This window comes from Schistocerca gregaria, unplaced genomic scaffold (genome assembly GCF_023897955.1).
Source record: "Schistocerca gregaria isolate iqSchGreg1 unplaced genomic scaffold, iqSchGreg1.2 ptg000198l, whole genome shotgun sequence".
Taxonomy (NCBI): domain Eukaryota; kingdom Metazoa; phylum Arthropoda; class Insecta; order Orthoptera; family Acrididae; genus Schistocerca; species Schistocerca gregaria.
Window position 1 is genome coordinate 9,185,830 of NW_026061736.1, and position 25,611 is coordinate 9,211,440.

Here is a 25,611-nt window from a genome sequence, read left to right on the forward strand (position 1 = left end):
GTATAAAAGTCAATAATCGATATCTAAAACTTGAATTGTACTACTTCTTACTGGCAATTACATCAACTTAGAAGCTTCATCTGTGTTCTACTATAGTGCTATTAGTGTCTCCGCATACCGCAGCACGCGACATAGCTTTGCAGACGATAAATACAACCGTTTTGGAGAGAAGAGCGGCCAATGTGACGATCTGGCTTTAAGTCGATTCGATAACAAATGACGAAAACGGACGGATTTCTCAGGTTTATACTACATATGAACACTTTTCACATTCTCCCTTGCAACGCGGCTGCTAGTCCTCCTTTGATCCAAAATCTTAAGGTCCTAGCTCATGTCCAAGGCACCAAAGGTGGGTAAAAAGTCAAAAATCGATAACTAAAACTTGAATTGTACTACTTCTTACTGGCTATTACATCAACTTAGAAGCTTCATCTGTGTTCTACTATTGTGCTTTTAGTGTCTCCGCATACCGCAGCACGCCACATAGCCTTGCAGACGATAAATGTAACCATTTCAGACAGAAGAGCGGCCAATGTGACGATCTGGCTTTAAGTCGATTCGATAACAAATGACGAAAACGGACGGATTTCTCAGGTTTTTACTACATATGAACACTTTTCACATTCTCCCGTGCAACGTGGCTGCTAGTCCTCCTTTGATTCAAAATCTTAAGGTCCTATCTCATGTCCAAGGCACAAAAGAAGGGTAAAAAGTCAATAATCCTTAATTAAAACTTGAATTATACTACTTCTTGCTGACTATTACATCAACTTAGAAGCTTCACCTGTGTTCTACTATAGTGCTTTTAGTGTCTCCGCATACAGCAGCACGCGACATAGTTCTGAAGACGATAAATGTAACCGTATCAGACAGAAGAGCGGCCAATGTGGCGATCTCGCTTTAAATCGATTCGATAACAAATGACGAAACGGACGGATTTCTCAGGTTTTTACTACATATCAACACTTTTCTTATTCTCCCGTGGAACGCGGCTGCTAGTCTTCCTTTCATGCAAAATCTTTAGTTCCTAGCTCACGTCAAAGGCACCAAAGAAGGGTAAAAAGTCAATAATCGATACCTAAAACTTGAATTGTACTACTTCTTACTGGCTATTACATCAACTTAGAAGCTTCATCTGTGTTCTACTATGGTGCGTTTAGTGTCTCGGCGTAACGCAGCACGCGACATAGCTTTGCAGACGATAAATACAACCGTTTCAGAGAGAAGAGCGGCCAATGTGGGATCTGGCTTTAAGTCGATTAGATAACAAATGACGAAAACAGACGCATTTCACAGGTTTTTACTACATATGAACACTTTTCAAATTCTTCTTTGAATCGCGGCTGCTACTCCTCCTTTCATGCAAAATCTTAAGGTCCTAGCTCATGTCCAAGGCACCAAAGATGGGTAAAAAGTCAATAATCGATAACTAAAACTTGAATTGTACTACTTCTTACTGGCTAATACATCAACTTAGAAGCTTCATCTGTGTTCTACTATGGTGCTTTTAGTGTCTAAGCATACCGCAGCACGCGACATAGCTTTGCAGACGATAAATGTAACCGTTTCAGAGAGAAGAGCGGCCAATGTGGGATCTGGCTTTAACTCTATTCGATAACAAATGACGAAAACGGTCGCATTTCTCAGGTTTATAATACATATGAACACTTTTCAAATTCTCCCTTGCAACGCGGCTGCCACTCCTCCTTTCATGCAAAGTCTTAAGGTCCCAGCTCATGTCCAAGGCACCAAAGCCGGCTACAAAGTCAATAATCGATAACTAAAACTTGAATGATACTACATCTTACAGGCTATTACAATTTAAAAGCTTCATCTGTGTCCTAGTATGGTGCTTTTAGTGTCTCCGCATACCGCAGCAGGCGACATAGCATTGCAGACGATAAATGTAACCGTTTCGGAGAGAAGAGCGGCCAATGTGGGATCTGGCTTTAAGTCGATTCGATAGCAAATGACGAAAACGGACGGATTTCTCAGGTTTTTACTACATATGAACACTTTTCACATTCTCCCGTGCAACGCGGCTGTTAGTCCTCCTATCATGCAAAATCTTAAGGTCACAGCTCATGTCCTAGACACCAAAGCCGGCTAATAAGTCAATAATCGATACCTAAAACTTGAATTGCACTACTTCTGACTGGCTATAACATCAACTTAGAAGCTTCACCTGTGATCTACTATGGTGCATTTAGTGTCTCCGCATACCGCATTACGCAACATAGCTTTGAAGACTATGAGTGTAATCGTTTCAGACAGAAGAGCGGCCAATGTGACGATCTGGCTATAAGCCGATTCGATAACAAATGACGAAAACGGACGGATTTCTCAGGTTTTTACTACATATCAACACTTTTCACATTCTCCCGTGCAACGCGGCTGATAGTCTTCCATTCATGCAAAATCTTAAGGTCCTAGCTCATGTCCAACGCACCAAAGTCGGCTACAAAGTCAATAATCGATACCTAAAACTTGAATTGTACTACTTCTTACTGGCTGATACGTCAACTTAGAAGCTTCATCTGTGTTCTACTATGGTGCCCTTCGTCTCTCCGCATACCGCAGCACGCGACATAGCTTTGCAGTCGATAAACACAACCGCTTCAGATATAAGAGCGGCCAATGTGACGATCTGGCTTTAAGTCGATTAGATAACAAATGACGAAACCGGACGGATTTCTCAGGTTCTTACTACGTATGAATACTTTTCACATTCTCCCGTGAAACGCGGCTGCTAGTCCTCCTTTCATGCAAATTCTTAAGGTCCTAGCTCATGTCCACGGCACCTAAGAAGGGTAAAAAGTCAATAATCGAAAACTAAAACGTGAATTGTATTACTTCTTACTGGCTATTACATCAACTTAGAAGCTTCATCTGTCTTAATCTATGGTGCCTTTAGTGTCTCCGCATACCGCAGCACGAGACATAGCTTTGCGGACGATAAATGTAACTGTTTCAGAGAGAAGAGCGGCAAATGTGACGAACTGGCTTTAAATCGATTCGATAACAAATGACGAAAACGGACGGATTTCTAAGGTTTTTACTACATATGAACTCTTTTCACATTCTCCCGTGAAACGCGGCTGCTAGTCCTCCTTTCATGCAAAATCGTAAGTTCCTAGCTCATGTCCAAGGCACCAAAGCCAGCTAAGAAGTCAATAATCAATACCTAAAACTTGAATTGTTCTCCTTCTTACTGGCTATTACATCAACTTAGAAGCGTCATCTGTGTTCTACTATGGTGCTTTTAGTGTCTCGGCATATCGCAGCACGCGACATAGCTCTGCAGACGATAAATGTAATCGTTTCAGACAGAAGAGCGGCCAATTTGGCGACCTGGCCTTATGTTGATTCGATAACAAATGACGAAAATGGACGGATTTCTCACTTTTTTACTACATATGAACACTTTTCACATTCTCCCGTGCAACGCGGCTGCTTGTCCTCCTTTCATGCAAAATCTTAAGTTCCTAGCTCATGTCCAAAGCACTAAAGCCAGCTAAAAAGTCAATAATCGATAACTAAAACTTGAATTGTACTACTTCTTACTGGCTATTAAATCAACTTAGAAGCTTCATCTGTGTTCTAATATGGTGCTTTTAGTGTCTCCGCATACAACAGCACGCGACATAGCTTTGCAGACGATAAATGTAACCGTTTCAGACAGAAGAGCTTCCAGTGTGACAATCTGGCTTTAAGTCGAATCGATAACAAATGACGAAAACGGACGGATTTCTCTTGTTTTTACTACATATGAACACTTTTCACATTCTCCCATGCAACTCGGCTGCTAGTCCTCCTTTCATGCAAAATCTTAAGTTCCTAGCTCACGTCCAAAGCACTAAAGCTAGCTAAATAGTCAATAATCGTTACCTAAAACTTGAATTGTACTACTTCTTAAAGGCTATTACATCAACTTAGAAGCGTCATCTGTGTTCTACTATGGTGCTTTTAGAGTCTCCACATACCGCAGCACGCGACATAGCTTTGCAGACGATAAGTACAACCGTTTCAGAGAGAAGAGTGGTAAATGTGACGATCTGGCTTTAAGTCGATTCGATAACAAATGACGAAAACGGACGGATTTCTCAGGTTTTTACTACATATGAACACTTTTCACATACTCCCACGCAACTCGGCTGCTAGTCGTCCTTCCATGCAGGATCTTAAGGTCATAGCTCATGTCCAAGGCACCAAAGCCAGCTCAAAAGTCAATAATCGATACCTAAATCTTAAATTGTACTACTTCTTACTGGCTATTACATCAACCTAGATGCTTTATCTGTGTTCTAATATGGTGCTTTTAGTGTCTCCGCATACCGCAGCACGCGACATAGCTTTGCAGCCGATAAATGTAACCGTTTCAGGCAGAAGTGCGACCAATGTGACGATGTGGCTTTAAGTCGCTTCGATAACAATTGACGAAAACGAATAGACTTCTCAGGTTTATACTACATATGATCACTTTTCACTTTTCTCCCGTGCAACGCGGCTGCTAGTCCTCCTTTCTTGCAAAATCTTAAGTTCCTAGCTCATGTCCAAGGCACCAAAGAATGGTAAAACGTCAATAATCGATACCTAAAACTTGAATTGTACTACATCTTACTGGCTATTACATCAACTTAGAAGCCTTAACTGTGTTCTACAATGGTGCTTTTAGTGTCTTCGCATAACGCAGCACGCGACATAGCTTTGCAGACGATAAGTACAACCGTTTCAGAGAGAAGAGCGGCCAATGTGACGATCTGGCTTTAAATCGATTCGATAACAAAAAGACGAAAACGGACGGATTTCTCTGGTTTTTACTACATATGTACACTTTTCACATTCTCCCATGTAACGCGGCTGCTAGGCCTTCTTTAATGCAAAATCTTAAGTTCCTAGCTCACGTCCAAAGCACCAAAGCCAGCTAAAAAGTGAATAATCGATACCTAAAACTTGAATTGTACTACGTCTTACTGGCTATTACATCAACTTAGAAGCGTCATCTGTGTTCTCCTATGATGCTTATAGTGTGTCTCTATATATAGCAGCACGCGACATAGCTATGCAGACGATAAATGTATCCGTTTCAGACAGAAGAGCGGCCAATGTGACGATCTGGCTTTAAGTCGATTCGATAACAAATGTGAAAACGTCCGGATTTCTCATGTTTTTACTACACATGAACACTTTTCACATTTTCCCGTGCAACTCGGCTGCTCCTCCTCCTTTCATGCGGAATCTTAAGGTCCTAGCTCATGTCGAAGGCACCAAACAAATGTAAAAGACAATAATCGAGATCTAAAACTTGAATTGTACTTCTTCTTACTGGCTATTACATCAACTTAGAAGCGTCATCTGTGTTCTAGTATGATGCTTATAGTGTGTCTCTATATACAGCAGCACGCGACATAGCTTTGAAGACGATAAATGTAATCGTTTCATACAGAAGAGCGGCCAATGTGATGATCTGGCTTTAAGTCGATTCGATAACAAATGACGAAAACGGACGGATTTCTCAGGTTTTTACTACTTATGAACACTTACCACAGTCTCCCTTGCAACGCGGCTGTTAGTCCTCCTTTCGTGCAATATCTTAAGGTCCTAGGTCATGTCAAGGCACTAAAGCCAGCTAAAAAGTCAATAATCAATACCTAAAACTTGAATTGTACTACATCTTACTGGCTATTACATCAACTTAGTAGTTTCATCTGTGTTTTACTATTGTGCTTTTAGTGTCTCCGCATACCGCAGCACGCGACATAGCTTTGCAGACGATAAATGTAACCAAATCAGACAGAAGAGCGGCCAATGTGACGATCTGGCTTTAAGTCGATTCGATAACAAATGACGAAAACGGACGGATTTCTCAGGTTTTTACTACATATGAACACTCTTCTCATTCTCCCGTGGAACTCGGCTGCTAGTCCTCCTTTCATGCAGAATCTTAAGGTCCTAGCTTATGTCCAAGGCACCAAAGAAGGGTAAAAAGTCAATAATCGATACCTAAAACTTTAATTGTACTACATCTTGCTGGCTATTACATCAACTTAGAAGCTTCATCTGTGTTCTACTATTGTGCTTTTAGTGTCCCCGCATACCGCAGCACGCGACATAGCTTTGCAGACGATAAGTACAACCGTTTCAGAGAGAAGAGCGGCCAATGTGACGATCTGGCTTTAAGTCGATTCGATAACAAATGACGATAACGGACCGATTTCTCAGGTTTTTACTACATATGAAAACTTTCCACATTCTCCCGTGCAACGCGGCTGTTAGTCCTCCTTTCATGCAAAATCTTGAGGTCCTAGGTCATGTCCAAGGCACCAAAGCCCGCTAAAAAGTCAATAATCGATACCTAATACCTGAATTGTACTACTTCTTACTCTCTATTACATCAACTTAGAAGCTTCATCTGTGTTCTACTATGGTTCTTTTAGTGTCTAGGCATACCGCAGCATGCGACATAGCTTTGAAGACGATAAATGTAACCAAATCAGACAGAAGAGCGGCCAATGTGACGATCTGGCTTTAAATCGATTCGATAACAAATGACGAAAACGGACGGATTTCTAAGGTTTTTACTACATATGAACACTTCTCACATTCTCCCGTGCAACTCGGCTGCTAGTCCACCTTTCATGCAGAATCTTAAGGTCCTAGCTTATGTCCATGGCACCAAAGAAGGGTAAAAAGTCAACAATCGATACCTAAAACTTTAATTGTACTACATCTTGCTGGCTATTACATCAACTTAGAAGCTTCATCTGTGTTCTACTATTCTGCTTTTAGTGTCTCCGCATACCGCAGCACGCGACATAGCTTTGCAGACGATAAATGTAACCGTTTCAGACAGAAGTGCAGCCAATGTGACGATCCGGCTTTAATTCGATTCGATAACAAATGACGAAAACGGACGGATTTCTCAGGTTTTTACAACATATGAACACTTTTCACATTCTCACATGCAACGCGGCTGCTAGTCCTCCTTTCATGCAGAATCTTAAGGTCCTAGGTCATGTCCAAGGCACCAAAGCCCGCTAAAAAGTCAATAATCGATAACTAAAACTTGATTTGTACTACTTCTTACTGGCTATTACATCAACGTAGAAGCTTCATCTGTGTTCCACTATGGTGCTTTTAGTGTCTCCGCATACCGCAGCACGCGACAAAGCTTTGCAGACGATAAATGTAACCGTTTCAGACAGAGGAGTCGACAATGTGACGATCTGGCTTTAAGTCGATTCGATAACAAATGACGAAAACGGACGGATTTCTCAGGTTTATACTACATATGAACACTTTTCACATTCTCCCTTGCAGCGCGGCTGCTAGTCCACCTTTGATGCAAAATCTTAAGGTCCTAGCTCATGTCCAAGGCACCAAAGAAGGGTAAAAAGTCAATAATCGATACCTAAAACTTGAATTGTACTACTTCTTACTGGCTATTACATCAGCTTAGAAGCTTCATCTGTTTTCTACTATGGTGGTTTTAGTGTCTCCGCATACCGCAGCACGCGACATAGCTTTGCAGACGATAAATGTAACCAAATCAGACAGAAGAGCGGCCAATGTGACGATCTGGCTTTAAGTCGATTCGATAACAAATGACGATAACGAACCGATTTCTCAGGTTTTTACTACATATGAACACTTTCCACATTCTCCCGCGCAACGCGGCTGTTAGTCCTCCTTTCATGCAAGATCATAAGGTCCTAGGTCATATCAAAGGCACCAAAGCCCGCTAAAAAGTCAATAATCGATACCAAATACTTGAATTGTACTACTTCTTACTGGCTATAACATCAACTTAGAAGCGTCATCTGTGTTCTCCTATGGTGCTTATAGTGTGTCTCTGTATACAGCAGCACGCGACATAGCTTGGCAGACGATAAACGTAATCGTCTCATACAGAAGAGCGGCCAATGTGATGATCTGGCTTTAAGTCGATTCGATAACAAATGACAAAAACGGACGGATTTCTCAGGTTTTCACTACATATGAGCACTTTTCACATTCTCCCGTGCAACTTGGCTGCTAGTCCTCCTTTCATGCAGTATCTTAAGGTCCTAGCACATGTCCAACGCACCAAAGCCAGCTAAAAAGTCAATAATCGATACCTAAAACTTGAACTGTACTACTACTTACTGGCTATTACATCAACTTAGAAGCTTCATCTGTGTTCCACTATGGTGCTTTTAGTGTCTCCGCATACCGCAGCACGCGACATAGCTTAGCAGACGATAAATGTAACCAAATCAGACAGAAGATCGGCCAATGTGACAATCTGGCTTTAAGTCGATTCGATAACAAATGACAAAAACGGACGGATTTCTCAGGTTTTTACTACATATGAACAGTTTTCACATTCTCCCGTGCAACTCGGCTGCTAGTCCTCCTTTCATGCAGAATCTTAAGGTCCTAGCTCATGCCCAAGGCACCAAAGCCAGCTAAGAAGCAATAATCGATACCTAAAACTTGAATTGTACTACTTCTTACTTGCTATTACATCAACTTAGAAGCTTCATCTGTGTTCTACTATGGTGCTTTTAGTGTCTCCGCATACCGCAGCACGCGACATAGCTTTGCAGACGATAAATGTAACCGTTTCAGACAGAAGTGCAGCCAATGTAACGATCTGGCTTTAAGTCGATTCGATAACAAATGACGATAACGAACCGATTTCTCGGGTTTTTACTACATATGAACACTTTCCACATTCTCCCGCGCAATGCGGCTGTTAGTCCTCCTTTCATGCAAAATCTTAAGGTGTTAGGTCATGTCAAAGGCACCAAAGAAGGGTAAAAAGTCAATAATCGATACGTAAAACTTGAATTGTACTACTTCTTACTGGCTATTACATCAACTTAGAAGCTTCATGTGTGTTCTACTATGGTGCTTTAAGTGTCTAGGCATACCGCAGCACGCGACATAGCTTTGCAGACGATAAATGTAACCAAATCAGACAGAAGAGCGGCCAATGTGACGATCTGGCTTTAAGTCGATTCGATAACAAATGACGAAAACGGACGGATTTCTCAGGTTTTTACTACATATGAACACTTGCAAATTCTCCCATGCAACGCGACTGCTAGTCTTCCTTTCATGCAAAATCGTAAGTTCCTAGTTCATGTCCAAGGCAGCAAAGAAGGGTAAAAGTCAATAATCGGGACCTAAAATTTGAATTGTACTACTTCTTACTGGCTATTACATCAACTTAGAAGCGTCATCTGTGTTCTCCTATGGTGCTTATAGTGTGTCTCTGTATACAGCAGCACGCGACATAGGTTGGCAGACGATAAACGTAATCGTCTCATACAGAAGAGCGGCCAATGTGATGATCTGGCTTTAAGTCGATTCGATAACAAATGACAAAAACGGACGGATTTCTCAGGTTTTCACTACATATGAACACTTTTCACATTCTCCCGTGCAACTTGGCTGCTAGTCCTCCTTTCATGCAGAATCTTAATGTCCTAGCACATGTCCAACGCACCATAGCCAGCTAAAAAGTCAATAATCGATACCTAAAACTTGAATTGTACTACTACTTACTGGCTATTACATCAACTTAGAAGCTTCATCTGTGTTCCACTATGGTGCTTTTAGTGTCTCCGCATACCGCAGCACGCGACATAGCTTTGCAGACGATAAATGTAACCAAATCAGACAGAAGAGCGGCCAATGTGACGATCTGGCTTTAAGTCGATTCGATAACAAATGACGAAAACGGACGGATTTCTCAGGTTTTTACTACATATGAACACTTTTCACATTCTCCCGTGCAACTCGGCTGCTAGTCCTCCTTTCATGCAGAATCTTAAGGTCCTAGCTCATGTCCAAGGCACCAAAGCCAGCTAAGAAGTCAATAATCGATACCTAAAACTTGAATTGTACTACTTCTTACTCGCTATTACATCAACTTAGAAGCTTCATCTGTGTTCTACTATGGTGCTTTTAGTGTCTCCGCATACCGCAGCACGCGACATAGCTTTGCAGACGGTAAATGTAACCGTTTCAGACAGAAGTGCAGCCAATGTGACGATCTGGCTTTAAGTCGATTCGATAACAAATGACGAAAACGGACGGATTTCTTAGGTTTTTACAACATATGAACACTTTTCACATTCTCACATGCAACGCGGCTGCTAGTCCTCCTTTCATGCAGAATCTTAAGGTCCTAGGTCATGTCCAAGGCACCAAAGACCTCTAAAAAGTCAATAATCGATACCTAATACTTGATTTGTACTACATCTTACTGGCTATTACATCAACGTAGAAGCTTCATCTGTGTTCCACTATGGTGCTTTTAGTGTCTCCGCATACCGCAGCACGCGACTTAGCTTTGCAGACGATAAATGTAACCGTTTCAGACAGAGGAGCGGACAATGGGACGATCTGGCTTTAAGTCGATTCGATAACAAATGACGAAAACGGACGGATTTCTCAGGTTTATACTACATATGAACACTTTTCACATTCTCCCTTGCAGCGCGGCTTCTAGTCCACCTTTGATGCAAAATCTTAAAGTCCTAGCTCATGTCCAAGGCACCAAAGAAGGGTAAAAAGTCAATAATCGATACCTAAAACTTGAATTGTACTACTTCTTACTGGATATTACATCAACTTAGAAGCTTCATCTGTTTTCTACTATGGTGGTTTTAGTGTCTCCGCATACCGCAGCACGCGACATAGCTTTGCAGACGATAAATGTAACCAAATCAGACAGAAGAGCGGCCAATGTGACGATCTGGCTTTAAGTCGATTCGATAACAAATGACGAAAACGGACGGATTTCTCAGGTTTTTACTACATATCAACACTTTTCACATTCTCCCGTGCAACGCGGCTGCTAGTCCTCCTTTCATGCCAAATTTTAAGTTCCTAGCTCATGTCCAAGGCACCAACGAAGAGTAAAAAGTCAATAATCGATACCTAAAACTTGAATTGTACTCCTTCGTACTGGCTATTGCATCAACTTAGAAGCTTCATCTGTGTTCTACTATAGTGCTTTTAACGTCTCCGCATACCGCAGCACGCGACATAGCTTTGCAGACGCTAAGTAAAACCGTTTCAGAGAGAAGAGCGGCCCATGTAACGATCTGGCCTTAAGTCGATTCGATAACAAATGACGAAAACGGACGGATTTCTCAGGTTTTTACTACATATGAACACTTTTCACATTCTCCCGTGCAACTCGGCTGCTAGTCCTCCTTTCATGCAGAATCTTAAGGTAATAGCTCATGTCCAACGCACCAAAGCCAGCTAAAAAGTCAATAATCGATACCTAAAACTTGAATTGTACTACTACTTACTGGCTATTACATCAACTTAGAAGCGTCATCTGTGTTCTCCTATGGTGCTTATAGTGTGTCTCTGTATACAGCAGCACGCGACATAGCTTGGCAGACGATAAACGTAATCGTCTCATACAGAAGAGCCGCCAATGTGATGATCTGGCTTTAAGTCGATTCGATAACAAATGACAAAAACGGACGGATTTCTCAGGTTTTCACTACATATGAACACTTTTCACATTCTCCCGTGCAACTTGGCTGCTAGTCCTCCTTTCATGCAGAATCTTAAGGTCCTAGCTCATGTCCAACGCACCAAAGCCAGCTAAAAAGTCAATAATCGATACCTAACACTTGAATTGTACTACTACTTACTGGCTATTACATCAACTTAGAAGCTTCATCTGTGTTCCACTATGGTGCTTTTAGTGTCTCCGCATACCGCAGCACGCGACATTGCTTTGCAGACGATAAATGTAACCAAATCAGACAGAAGAGCGGCCAATGTGACGATCTGGCTTTAAGTCGATTCGATAACAAATGACGAAAACGGACGGATTTCTCAGGTTTTTACTACATATCAACACTTTTCACATTCTCCCGTGCAACGCGGCTGCTAGTCCTCCTTTCATGCCAAATTTTAAGTTCCTAGCTCATGTCCAAGGCACCAACGAAGGGTAAAAAGTCAATAATCGATACCTAAAACTTGAATTGTACTCCTTCGTACTGGATATTGCATCAACTTAGAAGCTTCATCTGTGTTCTACTATAGTGCTTTTAACGTCTCCGCATACCGCAGCACGCGACATAGCTTTGCAGACGCTAAGTAAAACCGTTTCAGAGAGAAGAGCGGCCCATGTAACGATCTGGCCTTAAGTCGATTCGATAACAAATGACGAAAACGGACGGATTTCTCAGGTTTTTACTACATATGAACACTTTTCACATTCTCCCGTGCAACTCGGCTGCTAGTCCTCCTTTCATGCAGAATCTTAAGGTAATAGCTCATGTCCAACGCACCAAAGCCAGCTAAAAAGTCAATAATCGATACCTAAAACTTGAATTGTACTACTACTTACTGGCTATTACATCAACTTAGAAGCTTCATCTGTGTTCCACTATGGTGCTTTTAGTGTCTCCGCATACCGCAGCACGCGACATAGCTTTGCAGACGATAAATGTAACCAAATCAGACAGAAGAGCGGCCAATGTGACGATCTGGCTTTAAGTCGATTCGATAACAAATGACGAAAACGGACAGATTTCTCAGGTTTTTACTACATATGAACACTTTCCACATTCTCCCGTGAAACGCGGCTGTTAGTCCTCCTTTCATGCAAAATCGTAACGTCCTAGGTCATGTCCAAGGCACCAAAGCCCGCTAAAAAGTCAATAATCGATACCTAATACTTGAAATGTACTACTTCTTACTGGCTATTACATCAACTTAGAAGCTTCATCTGTGTTCTACTATTGTGCTTTTAGTGTCTCCGCATACCGCAGCAAGCGACATAGCTTTGCAGACGATAAATGTAACCTTTTCAGACAGAAGTGCAGCCAATGTGACGATCTGGCTTTGTCGATTCGATAACAAATGACGAAAACGGACGGATTTCTCGGGTTTATACTACATATGGACACTTTTCATATTCTCCCGTGCAACGCGGCTGCTAGTCCTCCTTTCATGCAATATCTTAAGCTCCTAGCTCATGTCCAAGCCACCAACGAAGGGTAAAAAGTCAATTATCGATACCTAAAACTTGAATTGTACTCCTTCGTACTGGCTATTACATCAACTTAGAAGCTTCATCTGTGTTCTACTATAGTGCTTTTAGTGTCTCCGCATACCGCAGCACGCGACATAGCTTTGCAGACGATAAGTAAAACCGTTTCAGAGAGAAGAGCGGCCCGTGTGACGATTTGGCTTTAAGTCGATTCGATAACAAATGACGAAAACGGACGGATTTCTCAGGTTTTTACTACATATGAACACTTTTCACATTCTCCCGTACAACTCGGCTGCTAGTCCTCCTTTCATGCAGAATCTTAAGGTCCTAGCTCATGTCCAACGCACCAAAGCCAGCTAAAAAGTCAATAATCGATACCTAAAACTTGAATTGTACTACTTCTTACTGGCTATTACATCAACGTAGAAGCTTCATCTGTGTTCCACTATCGTGCTTTTAGTGTCTCCGCATACCGCAGCACGCGACATAGCTTTGCAGACGATAATTACAACCGTTTCAGAGAGAAGAGCGGCCAATGTGACAATCTGGCTTTAAGTCGATTCGATAACAAATGACGAAAACGGACAAATTTCTCAGGTTGTTACAACATATGAACACTTTTCACATTCTCACATGCAACGCGGCTGCAAGTCCTCCTTTCACGCAGAATCTTAAGGTCCTAGGTCATGTCCAAGGCACCAAAGCCCGCTAAAAAGTCAGTAATCGATACCTAATACTTGAATTGCACTACTTCTTACTGGCTATTACATCAACGTAGAAGCTTCATCTGTGTTCCACTATGGTGCTTTTAGTGTCTCCGCATACCGTAGCACGCGACATAGCTTTGCAGACGATAAATGTAACCGTTTCAGACTGAAGAGCGGACAATGTGACGATCTGGCTTTAAGTCGTTTCGATAACAAATGACGAAAACGGACGGATTTCTTAGGTTTTTACTACATATGAACATTTTCCACATTCTCCCGGGCAACGCGGCTGTTAGTCCTCCTTTCATGCTAAATTTTAAGGTCCTAGGTCATGTCCAAGGCACCAAAGCCCGCTAAAAAGTCACTAATCGATACCTAATACTTGAATTGTAGTACTTCTTACTGGCTAGTACATCAACTTAGAAGCTTCATCTGTGTTCCACTATGGTGCTTTTAGTGTCTCCGCATACCGCAGCACGCGACATAGCTTTGCAGTCGATAAGTATAACCGTTTCAGAGAGAAGAGAAGGCCCATGTGACGATCTGGATTTAAGTCGATTCGATAACAAATGACGAAAACGGACGGATTTCTCAGGTTTTACTACATATGAAAACTTTTCACATTCTCCCGTGCAACTCGGCTGCTACTCCTCCTTTCATGCGGAATCTTATGGTCCTAGCTCACGTCCAAGGCACCAAAGCCAACTAAAAATCAATAATCGATACCTAAAACTTGAATTGTACTACTTCTTACTGGCTATTACATCAACATAGAAGCTTCATCTCTGTTCTACTATAGTGCTTTTAGTATCTCCGCATACCGCAACGCACAACATTGCTTTGCAGACGATAAGTACAACCGTTTCAGAGAGAAGAGCGGCCAATGTAACAATCTGGCTTTAAGTCGATTCGATAACAAATGACGAAAACGGACGATATTTCTCAGGTTTTTACTACATATTAACACTTTTCACATTCTCCCGTGCAACGCGGCTGCCTGTCCTCCGTTCATGCAGAATCTTAAGGTCTTAGCGCATGTCCAAGACACGAAAGCCAGCTAAAAAGTCAATAATCGATACCTAAAACTTGAATCGTACTACTTCTTACTGGCTATGACGTCAACTTAGAAGCATCATCTGTGTTCTACTATGGTGCTTTTAGTGTATCCGCATACCGCAGCACGCGACATAGCTTTGCAGACGATAACTACAACCGTTTCAGAGAGAGAAGCGGCCAATGTGACGATCTGGCTTTAAGTTGATTCGATAACAAATGACGAAAACGGACGGATTTCTCAGGTTTTTACAACATATGAACACTTTTCACATTCTGACGTGCAACGCGGCTGCTAGTCCTCCTTTCATGCAGAATCTTAAGGGCCTAGCTCATGTCCAAGGCACCAAAGCCAGCTAAGAATTCAATAATCGATACCTAAAACTTGAATTGTACTACTTCTTACTTGCTATTACATCAACTTTGAAGTTTCATCTGTGTTCTACTATGGTGCTTTTAGTGTCTCCGCATACCGCAGCTCGCGACATAGCTTTGCAGACGATAAGTACAACCATTTCAGAGAGAATAGCGGCCAATATGACGATCTGGCCTTTAGTCGATTCGATAACAAATGACGAAAACGGACGGATTTCTCAGGTTTTTACTTCATATGAACACTTTTCACATTCTCCCATGTTACGCGGCTGCTAGTCCTAGTTTCATGCAAAACCTTAAGTTCCAAGCTCATGTCCAAGGCACCAAAGAAGGGTAAAATGTAAGTAATCGATACCTAAATTTGAATTGGTTTACTTCTTACTGGCTATTACATCAACTTAGAAGCTTCTTCTGTGTTCTACTATGATGTTTTTAGTGTCTCCGCATACCGCAGCACGCGACATAGCTTTGCAGACGATAAGTATAACCGTTTCAGACAGAAGTGCGGCCAATGTGACGATCTGGCTTTAAGTCAATTTGATAACAAAAGACAAAAACGGACGGTATTCTCAGGTTTTTACAACATATGAACACTTTTCACATTCTCCCGTGCAACGCGGCTGCTAGTCCTCCTTTCATGCAGAATCTTAAGGTCCTAGCTCATGTCCAAGGCACCAAAGCCAGCTAAAAATTCAATAATCGATACCTATAAGTTTTGTTGTACTACTTCTTACTTGCTATTACATCAACTTAGAAGTTTCATCTGTGTTCCACTATGGTGCTTTTAGTGTCTCGGTATACCGCAGCACGCGACATAGCTTTGCAGTCGATAAGTATAACCGTTTCAGAGAGAAGAGAAGGACCATGTGACGATCTTGCTTTAAGTCGATTCGATAACAAATGACTAAAACGGACGGATTTCTCAGGTTTTACTACATATGAAAACTTTTCACATTCTCCCGTGCAACTCGGCTGCTACTCCTCCTTTCATGCAGAATCTAAAGGTCCTAGCTCATGTCCAAGGCACCAAAGCCAACTAAAAATCAATAATCGATACCTAAAACTTGAATTGTACTACTTCTTACTGGCTATTACATCAACTTAGAAGCTTCATCTCTGTTCTACTATAGTGCTTTTAGTATCTCCGCACACCGCAACGCGCGACATTGCTTTGCAGACGATAAGTACAACCATTTCAGAGAGAAGAGCGGCCAATGTGAAGATCTGGCTTTAAGTCGATTCGATAACAAATGAGGAAAACGGTCGGATTTCTCAGGTTTTTACTACATATGAACACCTTTCACATTCTCACGTGCAACGCGGCTGCTACTCCTCCTTTCATGCAGAATCTTAAGGTCCTAGCACATGTCCAAGGCACCAAAGATGGCTAAAAAGTCAATATTTGATACCTAAAACTAGAATTGTACTACTTCTTACTGGCTATTACATCAACTTAGAAGCTTCATCTGTGTTCTACTATGGTGCTTTTAGTGTCTTCGCATACCGCAGCACGCAACATAGCTTTGCAGACGAAAAGTACAACCGTTTCAGAGAAAAGAGCGGCCAATGTGATGATCTGGTTTTAAGACGATTCAATAACAAATGACGAAAACGGACCGATTTCTCAGGTTTTTGCTACATATGAACACTTTTCACATTCTCCCGTACTACTCGGCTGCTAGTCCTCTTTCATGCAGAGTCTTAAGGTCCTAGCTCATGTCCAAGGAACCAAAGCCAGCAAAAAGTCAATAATCGATACCTAAAACTTATATTGTACTACTTCTTACTGGCTATGAGATCAACTTAGAAGCATCATCTGTGTTCTACTATGGTGCTTTTAGTGTCTCAGCATACCGCAGCACTCGACATAGCTTTGCAGACGATAAGTACAACCGTTTCAGAGAGAAGAGCAGCCAATATGACGATCTTTCATTAAGTCGATTTCACACTGTACTCGCATTCGGGAGGACGACGGTTCAATCCCGTCTCCGGCCATCCTGATTTAGGTTTTCCGTGATTTCCCTAAATCGTTTCAGGCAAATGCCGGGATGGTTCCTTTGAAAGGGCACGGCCGATTTCCTTCCCAATCCTTCCCTAACCCGAGCTTGCGCTCCGTCTCTAATGACCTCGTTGTCGACGGGACGTTAAACACTAGCAACCACCACCATTAAGTCGATTTGATAACAAATGACGAAAACGGACGGATTTCTCAGGTTTTTACAACATATGAACACTTTTCACATTCTCACGTGCAACGCGGCTGCTAGTCCTCCTTTCATGCAAAATCTTAAGTTCGTAGCTCAGGTCCAAGGCACCAAAGAAGGGTAAAAAGACAATAATCGATACCTAAAACTTGAATTGTACTACATCTTACTAGCTATTATATCAACTTAGAAGCTTCATCTGTGTTCTACTATGGTGCTTTTAGTGTCTCCGCATACCGCAGCACGCAACATAGCTTTGCAGACGAAAAGTACAACCGTTTCAGAGAGAAGTGCGGACAAGGTGACGATCTGGCTTTAAGTCGATTCGATAACAAATGACGAAAACGGACGGATTTCTCACGTTTTTACTACATATGAACACTTTTCACATTCTCCTGCGCAACGCGGCTGCTCGTCCTCCTTTCATGCAGAATCTTAAGCTCGTAGCTCATGTCCAAGGCTCCAAAGCCAGCTATAAAGCCAATAATCGATACCTAAAACTTGAATTGTACTACTTCTTACTGGATATTACATCAACTTAGAAGCTTCATCTGTGTTCTACTATGGTGCTTTTAGTGTCTCCGCATACCGCAGCACATCACATAGCTTTGCAGACGATAAGTACAACCGTTTCAGAGAGAAGAGCGGCCAATGTGACGATCTGGCTTTAAGTCGATTCGATAACAAATGACGAAAACGGACGGATTTCTCAGGTTTTTACAACATATGAACACTTTTCACATACTACCGTGCAACGCGGCTGCTAGTCCTACTTTCATGCAAAATCTTAAGTTCCTAGCTCATGTCCAAGTCACAAAAGCCAGCTAAAAAGTCAATAATCGATATCTAAAACTTGAATTGTACTACTTCTTACTGGCTATTACATCAATTTAGAAGCTACATCTGTGTTCTACTATGGTGCTTTTAGTGTCTCCGCATACCGCAGCACGCGACATAGCTTTGCAGACGATAAGTACAACCGTTTAAGACAGAAGAGCGGCAAATGTGACAATCTGGCTTTAAGTCGATTCGATAACAAATGACGAAAACGGACGGATTTCTCAGGTTTTTACTACATATGAACAGTTTTCACATTCTCCCGTGCAACACGTCTGCTAGTCCTCCTTTCATGCAAAATCTTAAGTTCCTAGCTCATATCAAAGTCACCAAAGAAGGGTAAAAAGTCAATAATCGATACCTAAAACTTGAATTGTACTACTTCTTACTGGATATTACATCAACTTAGAAGCTTCATCTGTGTTCTACTATGGTGCTTTTAGTGTCTCCGCATACCGCAGCACGCGACATAGCTTTGCAGACGATACATGTAATCGTTTCAGACAGAAGAGCGGCCAATGTGACGATCTGGCTTTAAGTCGATTTGAAAAAATGACGAAAACGGACGGATTTCTCATTTTTTTACTACATATGAACAGTTTTCACATTCTCCCGTGCAACACGGCTGCTAGTCCTCCTTTCATGCAAAATCTTAAGTTGTTCGCTCATGTCCAAGAAACCAAAGAAGAGTAAAAAGTCAATAATCGATACCTAAAACTTTAATTGTACTACATCTTACTGGCTATTACATCAACTTAGAAGCTTCATCTGTGTTCTACTATGGTGCTTTTAGTGTCTCGGCAAACCGCAGCACGCGACATAGCTTTGCAGACGACAAATGTAACCGTTTCAGACCGAAGTGCGGCCAATGTGACGATCTGGCTTTAAGTCGATTCGATAAATAATGACGAAAACGGACGGTATTCTCAGGTTTTTACAACATATGAACACTTTTCACATTCTCCCGTGCAACGCGGCTGCTAGTCCTCCCTTCATGCAGAATCTTAAGGTCCTAGTTCATGTCCAATGCACCACAGCCAGCTAAAAATTCAATAAACGATACCTAAAACTTTAATTGTACTACTTCTTACTGGCTATTACATCAATTTAGAAGCGTCATCTGTGTTCTACTATGGTGCTTTTAGTGTCTCCGCATACCGCAGCACGCGACATAGCTTTGCAGACGATAAATGTAATCGTTTCGGACAGAAGAGCGGCCAATGTGACGATCTGGCTTTAAGTCGATTCGATAACAAATGACGAAAACGGACAAATTTCTCAGGTTGTTACAACATATGAACACTTTTCACATTCTCACATGCAACGCGGCTGCAAGTCCTCCTTTCACGCAGAATCTTAAGGTCCTAGGTCATGTCCAAGGCACCAAAGCCCGCTAAAAAGTCAGTAATCGATACCTAATACTTGAATTGCACTACTTCTTACTGGCTATTACATCAACGTAGAAGCTTCATCTGTGTTCCACTATGGTGCTTTTAGTGTCTCCGCATACCGTAGCACGCGACATAGCTTTGCAGACGATAAATGTAACCGTTTCAGACTGAAGAGCGGACAATGTGACGATCTGGCTTTAAGTCGTTTCGATAACAAATGACGAAAACGGACGGATTTCTTAGGTTTTTACTACATATGAACATTTTCCACATTCTCCCGGGCAACGCGGCTGTTAGTCCTCCTTTCATGCTAAATTTTAAGGTCCTAGGTCATGTCCAAGGCACCAAAGCCCGCTAAAAAGTCACTAATCGATACCTAATACTTGAATTGTAGTACTTCTTACTGGCTAGTACATCAACTTAGAAGCTTCATCTGTGTTCCACTATGGTGCTTTTAGTGTCTCCGCATACCGCAGCACGCGACATAGCTTTGCAGTCGATAAGTATAACCGTTTCAGAGAGAAGAGAAGGCCCATGTGACGATCTGGATTTAAGTCGATTCGATAACAAATGACTAAAACGGACGGATTTCTCAGGTTTTACTACATATGAAAACTTTTCACATTCTCCCGTGCAACTCGGCTGCTACTCCTCCTTTCATGCGGAATCTTATGGTCCTAGCTCACGTCCAAGGCACCAAAGCCAACTAAAAATCAATAATCGATACCTAAAACTTGAATTGTACTACTTCTTACTGGCTATTACATCAACATAGAAGCTTCATCTCTGTTCTACTATAGTGCTTTTAGTATCTCCGCATACCGCAACGCACAACATTGCTTTGCAGACGATAAGTACAACCGTTTCAGAGAGAAGAGCGGCCAATGTAACAATCTGGCTTTAAGTCGATTCGATAACAAATGACGAAAACGGACGATATTTCTCAGGTTTTTACTACATATTAACACTTTTCACATTCTCCCGTGCAACGCGGCTGCCTGTCCTCCGTTCATGCAGAATCTTAAGGTCTTAGCGCATGTCCAAGACACGAAAGCCAGCTAAAAAGTCAATAATCGATACCTAAAACTTGAATCGTACTACTTCTTACTGGCTATGACGTCAACTTAGAAGCATCATCTGTGTTCTACTATGGTGCTTTTAGTGTATCCGCATACCGCAGCACGCGACATAGCTTTGCAGACGATAACTACAACCGTTTCAGAGAGAGAAGCGGCCAATGTGACGATCTGGCTTTAAGTTGATTCGATAACAAATGACGAAAACGGACGGATTTCTCAGGTTTTTACAACATATGAACACTTTTCACATTCTGACGTGCAACGCGGCTGCTAGTCCTCCTTTCATGCAGAATCTTAAGGGCCTAGCTCATGTCCAAGGCACCAAAGCCAGCTAAGAATTCAATAATCGATACCTAAAACTTGAATTGTACTACTTCTTACTTGCTATTACATCAACTTTGAAGTTTCATCTGTGTTCTACTATGGTGCTTTTAGTGTCTCCGCATACCGCAGCTCGCGACATAGCTTTGCAGACGATAAGTACAACCATTTCAGAGAGAATAGCGGCCAATATGACGATCTGGCCTTTAGTCGATTCGATAACAAATGACGAAAACGGACGGATTTCTCAGGTTTTTACTTCATATGAACACTTTTCACATTCTCCCATGTTACGCGGCTGCTAGTCCTAGTTTCATGCAAAACCTTAAGTTCCAAGCTCATGTCCAAGGCACCAAAGAAGGGTAAAATGTAAGTAATCGATACCTAAATTTGAATTGGTTTACTTCTTACTGGCTATTACATCAACTTAGAAGCTTCTTCTGTGTTCTACTATGATGTTTTTAGTGTCTCCGCATACCGCAGCACGCGACATAGCTTTGCAGACGATAAGTATAACCGTTTCAGACAGAAGTGCGGCCAATGTGACGATCTGGCTTTAAGTCAATTTGATAACAAAAGACAAAAACGGACGGTATTCTCAGGTTTTTACAACATATGAACACTTTTCACATTCTCCCGTGCAACGCGGCTGCTAGTCCTCCTTTCATGCAGAATCTTAAGGTCCTAGCTCATGTCCAAGGCACCAAAGCCAGCTAAAAATTCAATAATCGATACCTATAAGTTTTGTTGTACTACTTCTTACTTGCTATTACATCAACTTAGAAGTTTCATCTGTGTTCCACTATGGTGCTTTTAGTGTCTCGGTATACCGCAGCACGCGACATAGCTTTGCAGTCGATAAGTATAACCGTTTCAGAGAGAAGAGAAGGACCATGTGACGATCTTGCTTTAAGTCGATTCGATAACAAATGACTAAAACGGACGGATTTCTCAGGTTTTACTACATATGAAAACTTTTCACATTCTCCCGTGCAACTCGGCTGCTACTCCTCCTTTCATGCAGAATCTAAAGGTCCTAGCTCATGTCCAAGGCACCAAAGCCAACTAAAAATCAATAATCGATACCTAAAACTTGAATTGTACTACTTCTTACTGGCTATTACATCAACTTAGAAGCTTCATCTCTGTTCTACTATAGTGCTTTTAGTATCTCCGCACACCGCAACGCGCGACATTGCTTTGCAGACGATAAGTACAACCATTTCAGAGAGAAGAGCGGCCAATGTGAAGATCTGGCTTTAAGTCGATTCGATAACAAATGAGGAAAACGGTCGGATTTCTCAGGTTTTTACTACATATGAACACCTTTCACATTCTCACGTGCAACGCGGCTGCTACTCCTCCTTTCATGCAGAATCTTAAGGTCCTAGCACATGTCCAAGGCACCAAAGATGGCTAAAAAGTCAATATTTGATACCTAAAACTAGAATTGTACTACTTCTTACTGGCTATTACATCAACTTAGAAGCTTCATCTGTGTTCTACTATGGTGCTTTTAGTGTCTTCGCATACCGCAGCACGCAACATAGCTTTGCAGACGAAAAGTACAACCGTTTCAGAGAAAAGAGCGGCCAATGTGATGATCTGGTTTTAAGACGATTCAATAACAAATGACGAAAACGGACCGATTTCTCAGGTTTTTGCTACATATGAACACTTTTCACATTCTCCCGTACTACTCGGCTGCTAGTCCTCTTTCATGCAGAGTCTTAAGGTCCTAGCTCATGTCCAAGGAACCAAAGCCAGCAAAAAGTCAATAATCGATACCTAAAACTTATATTGTACTACTTCTTACTGGCTATGAGATCAACTTAGAAGCATCATCTGTGTTCTACTATGGTGCTTTTAGTGTCTCAGCATACCGCAGCACTCGACATAGCTTTGCAGACGATAAGTACAACCGTTTCAGAGAGAAGAGCAGCCAATATGACGATCTTTCATTAAGTCGATTTCACACTGTACTCGCATTCGGGAGGACGACGGTTCAATCCCGTCTCCGGCCATCCTGATTTAGGTTTTCCGTGATTTCCCTAAATCGTTTCAGGCAAATGCCGGGATGGTTCCTTTGAAAGGGCACGGCCGATTTCCTTCCCAATCCTTCCCTAACCCGAGCTTGCGCTCCGTCTCTAATGACCTCGTTGTCGACGGGACGTTAAACACTAGCAACCACCACCATTAAGTCGATTTGATAACAAATGACGAAAACGGACGGATTTCTCAGGTTTTTACAACATATGAACACTTTTCACATTCTCACGTGCAACGCGGCTGCTAGTCCTCCTTTCATGCAAAATCTTAAGTTCGTAGCTCAGGTCCAAGGCACCAAAGAAGGGTAAAAAGACAATAATCGATACCTAAAACTTGAATTGTACTACATCTTACTAGCTATTATATCAACTTAGAAGCTTCATCTGTGTTCTACTATGGTGCTTTTAGTGTCTCCGCATACCGCAGCACGCAACATAGCTTTGCAGACGAAAAGTACAACCGTTTCAGAGAGAAGTGCGGACAAGGTGACGATCTGGCTTTAAGTCGATTCGATAACAAATGACGAAAACGGACGGATTTCTCACGTTTTTACTACATATGAACACTTTTCACATTCTCCTGCGCAACGCGGCTGCTCGTCCTCCTTTCATGCAGAATCTTAAGCTCGTAGCTCATGTCCAAGGCTCCAAAGCCAGCTATAAAGCCAATAATCGATACCTAAAACTTGAATTGTACTACTTCTTACTGGATATTACATCAACTTAGAAGCTTCATCTGTGTTCTACTATGGTGCTTTTAGTGTCTCCGCATACCGCAGCACATCACATAGCTTTGCAGACGATAAGTACAACCGTTTCAGAGAGAAGAGCGGCCAATGTGACGATCTGGCTTTAAGTCGATTCGATAACAAATGACGAAAACGGACGGATTTCTCAGGTTTTTACAACATATGAACACTTTTCACATACTACCGTGCAACGCGGCTGCTAGTCCTACTTTCATGCAAAATCTTAAGTTCCTAGCTCATGTCCAAGTCACAAAAGCCAGCTAAAAAGTCAATAATCGATATCTAAAACTTGAATTGTACTACTTCTTACTGGCTATTACATCAATTTAGAAGCTACATCTGTGTTCTACTATGGTGCTTTTAGTGTCTCCGCATACCGCAGCACGCGACATAGCTTTGCAGACGATAAGTACAACCGTTTAAGACAGAAGAGCGGCAAATGTGACAATCTGGCTTTAAGTCGATTCGATAACAAATGACGAAAACGGACGGATTTCTCAGGTTTTTACTACATATGAACAGTTTTCACATTCTCCCGTGCAACACGTCTGCTAGTCCTCCTTTCATGCAAAATCTTAAGTTCCTAGCTCATATCAAAGTCACCAAAGAAGGGTAAAAAGTCAATAATCGATACCTAAAACTTGAATTGTACTACTTCTTACTGGATATTACATCAACTTAGAAGCTTCATCTGTGTTCTACTATGGTGCTTTTAGTGTCTCCGCATACCGCAGCACGCGACATAGCTTTGCAGACGATACATGTAATCGTTTCAGACAGAAGAGCGGCCAATGTGACGATCTGGCTTTAAGTCGATTTGAAAAAATGACGAAAACGGACGGATTTCTCATTTTTTTACTACATATGAACAGTTTTCACATTCTCCCGTGCAACACGGCTGCTAGTCCTCCTTTCATGCAAAATCTTAAGTTGTTCGCTCATGTCCAAGAAACCAAAGAAGAGTAAAAAGTCAATAATCGATACCTAAAACTTTAATTGTACTACATCTTACTGGCTATTACATCAACTTAGAAGCTTCATCTGTGTTCTACTATGGTGCTTTTAGTGTCTCGGCAAACCGCAGCACGCGACATAGCTTTGCAGACGACAAATGTAACCGTTTCAGACCGAAGTGCGGCCAATGTGACGATCTGGCTTTAAGTCGATTCGATAAATAATGACGAAAACGGACGGTATTCTCAGGTTTTTACAACATATGAACACTTTTCACATTCTCCCGTGCAACGCGGCTGCTAGTCCTCCCTTCATGCAGAATCTTAAGGTCCTAGTTCATGTCCAATGCACCACAGCCAGCTAAAAATTCAATAAACGATACCTAAAACTTTAATTGTACTACTTCTTACTGGCTATTACATCAATTTAGAAGCGTCATCTGTGTTCTACTATGGTGCTTTTAGTGTCTCCGCATACCGCAGCACGCGACATAGCTTTGCAGACGATAAATGTAATCGTTTCGGACAGAAGAGCGGCCAATGTGACGATCTGGCTTTAAATCGATTCGATAACAAATGACGAAAACGGACGGATTTCTCAGGTTTTTACAACATATGAACACTTTTCACATTCTCCCATGTAACGCGGCGGCTAGTCGTCCTTTCATGCAAAATCTTAAGCTCGTAGCTCATGTCCAAGGCTCCAAAGCCAGCAATAAAGTCAAAAATCGATACCTAAAACTTGAATTGTACTACTTCTTACTGGATATTACATCAACTTAGAAGCTTCATCTGTGTTCTACTATGGTGCTTTTAGTGTCTCCGCATACCGCAGCACGCGACATAGCTTTGCAGACGATAAGTACAACCGTTTCA